At 38.0% G+C, this 8,932-nt stretch overlaps 1 pseudogene; it reads right to left on the bottom strand.

Annotated features, from left to right (window-relative positions):
- Positions 1–1,261: 1,261 nt before the first annotated feature.
- On the bottom strand, positions 1,262–1,842 carry LOC101564580 (annotated as a pseudogene).
- Positions 1,843–8,932: the final 7,090 nt, after the last annotated feature.

The raw sequence follows: 8,932 nt of genomic DNA, 5'->3' as shown, positions 1-8,932 counted from the left end.
CCCAGCACCACATGTTGCGCTGCCTCCACCCCCCGAGTGCTGAGCTGCCACCAAGACCAAGCATGGTGCCGTATGCCTATAATTCCACCACTGGGGAGGCTGAAAACAGGAAGATCACTGCAAGTCCGAGCTGTGTAGTGAGACCCTTTACCAAGTTTTATTTTATTAAAAATAAAAAACAAAAATAAAAATAAAGAAAATTAATGAAAGGCAAAAAGTGTTAATAATGACTGAAATTGACTTATAAAAATGAAAAGTTAGTCTATGACTATTGCTGATTTCTGCTGCTCTTTTGAAAGGAGCAGTTAATACTTAATTTTTTTTCTTTTTATTCTTTTTTGCTTTTGTTTTTTAATTTCTTATAACTTTTTGCTGTTGTTGTTGTTTTTAAACAATTTTGCAGATTCGTCTCTGGTAAACTAAACAACTAATTTGAAGATCACACCCTGTAATACAGCGGCCATTGTTGAATTCTTATCATTTTGTTTAATGAAATTTTGTATCTTTTCTAATGCTTTTTTAAAACTATTTTATATTCTTCAAAAAATAAAAAAGGTGAAGGTAGGAAATCATTTATACCACATATATATATAAACAAAATTTATTTTAATTGAAAGGTTCAGAAACCTCAAAGAAGCAAGTAACTTGAAAGAACCTGCTTTACCAATTTTTCATTGAAGACATGGTAAAACGTTGCTTTATGTCATGTCTTTCAGGAAGAACTATTAATAAAAGCAAGAAGTTTTCTCATTTTACTGCCATATTTATTTTCCCACAAAACTTATTCATATGAATTAATACAATTATAAATGAGTTTAAAAACTGATCCATTATAAGAATTTTTAGTTAAATACCTGTCTGACCACTGAAATTATACATTTAGGAATCACTGGGAAAGAGGACGACATGTGGAATGACACTGATAATTCAGTCTAACACCTTCCTGCTATCTGTGTCTGTATGTGATTTTGCTCTTGCTTTTGCTGACTAGTTACCTTACCTTTTTTCACTTGTTATTTATTTCTTCAAGATAAACTGAGAAATATAAATTGGAGAGACAGTAAGGACTTTGATTTGGGTACAGAGTTTATTTTAGTTCAGTGTCACACCATGTGACAACTAAAAGTTTTGTGCTTTGTGCTTGCAAATGTTGGGTGTTTGAATTGTGTATTTCACTGTGCTATTTGCAAATAATACATTTGTTTTAACCAGAAGAAAAAAATCATGTTGGCATAATTTTGCTTCTCAAATACTCAAAACTTTATTTCTGGTAAATGACATAAACTAATTTTTTTTTTTTTTTAAGAGAATTACTTGACGTGTATTCTGCAAAGCCATCTTCTCCCAACTCCAGAATCATTCGCCGTTTCCACCTCTTCAAGTAGAAAAGCTGTTCTGCAGTCATGGTCCGCTGCAGGACCCGAGTCACACTTGGCATCGAGTTTCTTTGCAGAGGGATTTTCAAAGGAGCTGCGGGCTCCGTGTGTGGTTTTAGACTCCGCTCTGGATTGAAGATAGGAAACCAGTTCCGGGGAACTCTGGCCTCATCCTGCTGAGGGGGCTTGCCTTTACTCACAGGTCCAAAGAGTAAATCATCTTCCTCCAGCAGCGATTCTGGGGTCTGGACCAGATCTCGGCATGCCAAGACCGACCTTACTACCCGGGAGTATCTGGCTTGGTCCACTTCTTCGTAAGGGTTTTTCTTCCTTGGACCACAGGAATAAGAGGAAGTGGAGAAAGCAGCGCGGTGGGCTGCTTCCACGGAACCCCCCTTGGAACTCCTGAGCTGCTTGCAAAGGCTCTGAAATACCTTCATCTTTCGCTGTCTGCTACTTCTTTAGTCTGTTTGCAATACGGGTGCCTCTTAAAAGTTTGGGTTTCACAAGGGTAGTATCGGACGTCACCACGCTTTGTGTAGCTCCGGGAACGCGAAGAGTCTCCGCGACCCCGTACTTTTACCGTTCCCGCGCTTTGGCTAGCCATAAACTAAAAATTTTAATTAAATTTGTGAATGGTGGTCATCACTGACAATCCCATAAGTCTGGGAGGCACAGGTAGGAAGACCACAAGTTCAAGTCCATCCTGGGAAATTTAGAAATTTAGCAAGACCCTGTTTTAAAATTTAAAGGTGGTTGGGAGTATAGCTCAGTGTAACAGCCTTCAGTTGAATCCCCAGTACAAAAAAAAAAAAAATTATCGTCATATATTTGTGTGCTTGGTTCTGCCAAGAAATTTTGTGTTCAGTTTTCAATATTCACAGTATAAAATGAGTAAGTTTATCAAAATAGAAGCATTTAGAGTTTAGCTTTTAATTTTCACATGGTTAAACCACAAAAAAATCATGTATTCCTAACTTTGTAACTCTTCTCCTCTGACCTTCATTTATGTACCTAGTTATGTTCCACAGAAATCTTTATCCAGATAGTCGTGTTTCTATTCTTCATTCTCAAACTAAATAGATTAAAGCATCAGGTGTTACTATTAGCCTCCCACAAAGACTGGGAGACCAGCGTTCCACCTTCAGTGGTGACTGCACTTCAGAGAGACAGCCCCGAGGGCCTTAAGGAGGACCTCCAAAAGCCAGACAGCAGCTTTAGAAATGCTCCTTCCAACCAGAGTTCAGATGCAACAGCAGCAAAGTGAGAATCTACAGAGACAAGCTGTCCCAGCCCAGAGACAAGAACACAACTGTGAGGGAAGATGAAGGCCTTAGAGCTCCCATGAGTTTCCTTTTGGCTCTGTAACTTTCTCCTGTTCAGCAGTAGTGAAGAAAGAATAAGATCACTTAAAAGGCTGTAACACAAAATATAAAATCAAGAGTTTCAGTAAATCTAATAAATGAGAAAAAATGTTTTTATTTTCAATACTACCAAAAGATTTCCTTCAAAGACATTTTGGAAGGTTATAACTTTAAAAGACCAAAAAGTAAGAGAGGTATGAGAACTGAAAAGTCAATTTTAGGGCTGGTGAGATATTCCAGTGGACTAAGCGCCTGTTTTGGCAAGCACAGGGACCGGGGTTTGATCCCCTGAACATGCTATGCCAGTCCTGCCCCAGGGGCATGCTGAACCAGTGACTGAGTCCGGGAGTGGAAACACACACCTGTTTTCCCAGCACTAGGGAGGCTGAAAACAGGAAGATCACCACAAGTCTGAGCTGCATAGTGAAACCCTGTACCAAATACATTTTTAAAAGAATTCAATTTTCACCAACAAAAAATAAATTATATTGCTGATTTTTCTAGAAGGAAGTCAGATTTAGGCAAAACTATATAAACATTTGTTTCAATTTTCATTGGGAAAAGAAGCATTAAGTAAAGTATATTGCTCCCATTGAAACACTAAGTAATGCATAAGAAGCTATCCAAAAAACACAACAAACTTATTGGCAACAATTCTAGCACTGACTCATTAAAATAATTTTTTGATAAAATCAATGGGCATTGATTTCTGGCAGTCATGAATTGGTTTGCTATAAAAGCGATTGAGCTGTTGTGGAATTTCATTTCAGAAAGCACGTTTTAACTAGCTTTGTAAATTCTTAATATTTTCCCTATGTCTACAAAGGCACCTGTGTGTGGAATAAAGAACTCATCATGTTCCAATCCTAGTTAAACACTCCCAAAATACCCAACAAAAAATTTTGGATAGAAGCCTACCACGTGGGCTTAGAATTTAAATTGCTCTGAAAGGTTCCAAGTCCTTTTGAAGCCAGCAGCCACATACCTGGGTGTTTCCCCACAACTTGTCCCTCACCTTTGGGAGCAGTGGGTGACAGATGAAAGGGGCACAGACAATTCTGTAGGAGAACACCACTTTGTAACGTATTTAATCAGAAAGTATTACTGACTTAAGGATTGCCTTATGTGGCTGAATGACTTCCCTTTCCTCAAGTTAAGGCTGCAACTTGATTCTTGTCAAAGCACTACGGTCATGTCCAAACTAGCCAAGTCAGGGAAGCTTCATACAAGGCTGGCATCTTCCTTAAAGCTTGTTATCTTTACTATATTTCCAGTCTGCATTTGTCCTGAAGTCAAAGTCCTTTAAAGGAAATCAGACTTTCAAGAACGGGCTCCTGATAGCTTAAGCAATAATGACATTTACTAACCTAATAGCCTTTTCCAACCCACTGGTACCCAATGCACTAATCTTATGATTGACATTACCTGCCAGTCAGATAATCACAGCACCTCTTTCCTAGAGGGAAATTATTTGAGAAATCTAATTTATAATCAGATTTCTCCTTAGTGATAATCAGTTCATGGTAAACTGAAGTAAAAATATTTGTGTTAACCTGTAGTAATCTTTTGATTCTATTTCTCTCATCCTAAAGATTCTAAACACCAAATCAACTATGATGTTTACATCAATACATCAGGCTTTCTCCTCTGTGAATAATATTCAAGACAATGACATATTGTTAGCTTCTATTCTCTTAATCTAGGGTTGAGAAGTGGTCATATCACATCTATTTATCCTTGCTATGATAATATACTTCTTTCAGTAATCTAATCAGTTACTCCCAAATTTTAAGTTTATGAATTTTCTTAGGCTAGTTACATCTGAGGATGATGATTTTCCAGTATGACAGATTATTATAGAGAAATATAATTCATTATATTATCTATTTCTCAGTTATCATAAGTGAACATCTTTAAAATTTGTCCACATTACTTTTTTATTAATTAATTTCATTGGTACAGTTTAGATAAACATAAGCATTTCTTCTTGGTAACATCTCTTTTAATATCTTTTTTTCTCTTTTTCACTGCTATTTAATATTTATCTTGAAATTCATGACATATTTCAGAGGATTGGAAGAGTTCTCTTTGTCTTTGTCTCCCTGCATACACGTATGTCCACATGTCACAAGAAACATCTCCTGAGACACGTCAATAATTTATAAAATTATTAACACTTATTCTTAAAATAATTTGACAGATGACTGAGAGTTATTAAATTGTCTTGGAGTTGTAGTCCAGTCCTGCCTTTAAGGTTCTTCATGGAAACAACTACATATTGCAGCCTTCCTTTTTCTGTGGCCGCACTTTCCACAGTTTCAATTACACACAGTCAACCATGACCTGAATTTTTTTTAATATATTTAGTACAGGGTCTACAGGGTCTCACTACACAGATCGGACTCTTAGTGATCCTCCTGTTTCCAGCCTCCCAAGTGCTGGCATTACAGGTGTGCACCACCACGCCCAGTCTCAATGGCTGTCTCAGTGCGCCCCAGGGGTGGGACCGGCACAACACGCCGGGAATCAAACCCTGGTACCTGTGTCTGCCTAAGCAGCACTTTAATCTGCTGAGCTATCTGGCTGGCCCTTTGACCTGAAAATATTAAATGGAAACTTTTTAAAGAGAATTTGAAAAGCAATAAAATAATACAGAATTTCAAAACAAGATAACAGGAAATTAACGATGGTTATTATCTTGTATATTGTTATCTTCAAAGTAGTTGCTCAAATTACCAGGTGTAGGCAGGTAATAAGCCTTAACTTAAGCACATGGTTAAAATCTGCAACAATTGTATTATAAATAAAATGTGTAAATACAGACAAGGGAATGGCTAAAAAAATACAGGGAATAACTGGTAAAATCAACAGACATAAAAATTGTTTTAACTCATACTAACAGAGTAAAGCATGGGAGTATGCACCTCAAGACTAATACAGTCCTAAAAGGAAAATTAGGCAGGGAATAATGGATTTTTGTTTTTTGGTTTTTGTTTGGGTGTTTTTTGTTTTTTGTTTTTTGGGTTCTTTTGTATTTTAGGAAAGGGTCTACAGGCTGTTCAGGGTCTCACTACTAGATCGGACTCCTAGTGATCCGCCTGTTTACAGCCTCCCAAGAACTGGGATTACAGGAGTATTCCACCACTCCCAGTCTCAGTCACCATCTCAGAGAGCCCTGGGGATGGGGCTGGCATGTCAGGCCCTGGGGATCGAACCCCCAACCCCTAAAAGGATTTTTTTTTACTTTAAAAAAAGAAAAGTATAGCAAAACAAATGCCTTGTAACACAAAATCTTGTAATATTAGATTTACCCAAAATATAATAAGCCTTATATTCACCCAAACAAAAAATGTCCATTGTGTGCCTAATATGTGCTGGAATTACCACAGGGAATAGAGCTGTGGCCCTGCTCTTGGAAAGAAGTCACATCTTATGTAAGCAAAGCCATAGGTATTGTAAGGTTGTGTATTGATCTGAACTTCTTGGTGGTATTGTGGAAGAGTTTATTGGTTCAGACTCTTCAAGAATGAGTTAAACACACACACACACACACACACACACACAAAGAAACGAAAAAGGTTGTATTGATCCACATAATGAAAGACTCAGGCACACATTTACTTTCAAGTAGTGTTGGGAAAAGGGTTTAAACCATGTCACATAAGTGCAGTTTCTGTTGCTCCATCGTTTGCCTCCCGTCCCCTTGTTTAGTGCATACCCTGTGGGGGCTGTCACCCAGTGTCTGTGTAACCCCAGCAACCACAGAACTTTTCCAACAAGGCCCTGAGGTTGGTCCAGTTGAAACAGCTCTCATCTCATTGGTGCTCTGCGCCAAAGAGTGTGACCTGTGCAGCGTGGCATGCTGATCGGCTGACGCTTATGTCAACTGTCCGATGGAAGTAGCTGCCATACGTGCAGTCAACATACCCACGATCACATTTGTAAGCCTAAGCTTAATATTAATTTGCCAGTGTTGTTATAGAGCATTGTATGAACGTATATTTCTCTTCTCTCCCAGACAGTATCGATGTACCTTAATAAAAAATGTATTGGCAATTTCTGTATGTTTTCTTCCTTTCTAGCTTTTGAGCCTTAAACCACAAAATATCTTAAGACATTTATTTGTCAATCAAAATGCTACATTCTAAAAATTGGGTACTTCATCAAAGCAGAAGATATTTAATAACAATTTTTTTCATCATTTTGTTTGTTATATTTTATGATATCAAACGATTTCAGAACTTAAGTTTGCCATGTCCCCCAGAACTGCACATGTATAAAGTCACCATGTTACCCAAAGATATGCCATTATTGTTGAATATCTCTCAAAGAAAATGGTGTCTGGGGACCAGAGAGATAGCTCAGCGGACTAAAGAACCTGCTTAGGCAAGCTTACACAAGAGCAGGGGCCACGGTTTGATCCAAGCACCACAGGCTGAGCCAGCCACATCCCCAGGGCAGGCTGAGCTGGCCAGAGTCTGGACATAGTGGCCCACGTCTATAATCCCAGCACTGGAGAGGCTGAAAACAGGAGGATCACCACGAGTCTGAGCCATATAGTGAGACCCTGTAACAACCAAGTACACTTTAAAAAATAATGAAAATGGTGTCTGGGAAAGCTGAAAGGGGAGACTCAGACAAGAGCAACCTAGCAGTGTCTTAAATTATTTTTAAAGAAACAGAAAAACATAAGCCCCCAGAACTAATTTATATAGAACGTCAAAAGATGCAGGAGATAGAGCTTAAAATTTCCTATATAACAGAGATTACTTTCAAAATCTCTGTTACATTTCAGGACATGGAAGATGGAAACAAGAAGAAAGGGGAGAGAGAGAGAGAGGGACAGAAAGAGATAGACAGAGACAGAGAGATCTAGAGACAGAGAGACAGAAACAGAGAGACAGACACACACAGAGAGAGAGAGAAACAGACATTGACACTGACACTGACACAGGCACAGAGAAAGGATAAGTAGACCACTTTGGCACAGCTACTCAGTGGGCCAAAGCAGGGGTTCACAAACTTTAATTTCATGGATATTAAAGCCCCCAGGAAACTTACTCACAATGTCAGTTCTTGAGCCGAGCTCAGAGATATTTTGCTTCAGTGGCTTTGGAATGTAGCTTTTTCCTTTATAATGAGCACTTACGTGATTCTGAGGTTAGTGGTCTGAAGTAAACAAAAAATGGCTACATTTAATAAAAGCAAAATTTTAATAACTAAAATTTTGCACAACAGACCCAATTTCTACTTGTTCATTAGGAAATCCTACTAACTAGTTCAGCATCCTAAATGTAAACAGAAGACAGACAATATAGATGAGGACTGGTTCTTACAAGCAGAGAGTGAATTTATAGTGAGAACAAGTAAAGTCATAGTGGAGACAAGGCACATTTTGTGTGCCGAAGCCAACAAACTGGACCAGTATAAGACCAAGAGCTTCAGTGTAGAAAAGTACGTGGAGGCCGAGTGAGGAAGCCTCTGGAATAGACATCAGATCAGGGCTTTCCATAAGATCTGAAAGCATTTTAACAAATGTTACTAACAAACTTGGAGCACTGACTGATTTCCAGAATGATTTCAGGGAGTTTGGAATGTCTGCAGAGGCAACAACTCGTAGGGAATTGTGGTCATCCACGTCTCCTCATACAGATCCAATTTCTGATTCCTATGGTTACATCATGTAATGTGACCAGAGAAGAGAGCACAGCATAATTAGCAGCCAGACTACTACTCAAGCAAATACCTGTTCATTTTCTAATCCACCAGTAATCTAAGGAGTCGGCAGTGGCTTTATACTCTCCATTAATTTTTCTACCCAGCCTATTTCCATAAAGTTGATTTCTGCTATATTTGCAGAAATTTTTCTGTGCTGTGTATTTTCAGAAAGCCCCAAAATCCATGTGTAATAACTACAAAGTTAAACGATTTTTATCTCTGAAATATACATCTTTATAAATTTATCCAAAATACAGTTTTAATGATAATTTAGATACCAAGAAAAAAAAAATTATGTTCCCATGGTAGACAGCATGTGTACAGGCAGTAGTGTGATATTTCAAGAAAAATATATATTTATTCCTACTGGATATTTCCATCTCTTCGATGCTGTTTTAGCACAGAGGCAGGTTTTCTGTGCATTTTTAATTTTTTAAATTTTATAAAGAGTAAAAAATAGTATTAGAACAGAAA

Source organism: Octodon degus, unplaced genomic scaffold (assembly GCF_000260255.1).
Source record: "Octodon degus isolate 3935 unplaced genomic scaffold, OctDeg1.0 scaffold00038, whole genome shotgun sequence".
In the NCBI taxonomy this organism is placed as follows: domain Eukaryota; kingdom Metazoa; phylum Chordata; class Mammalia; order Rodentia; family Octodontidae; genus Octodon; species Octodon degus.
The sequence above is the reverse complement of the archived record's forward strand: the minus strand, read 5'-3'. Positions and strand labels throughout refer to the sequence as shown.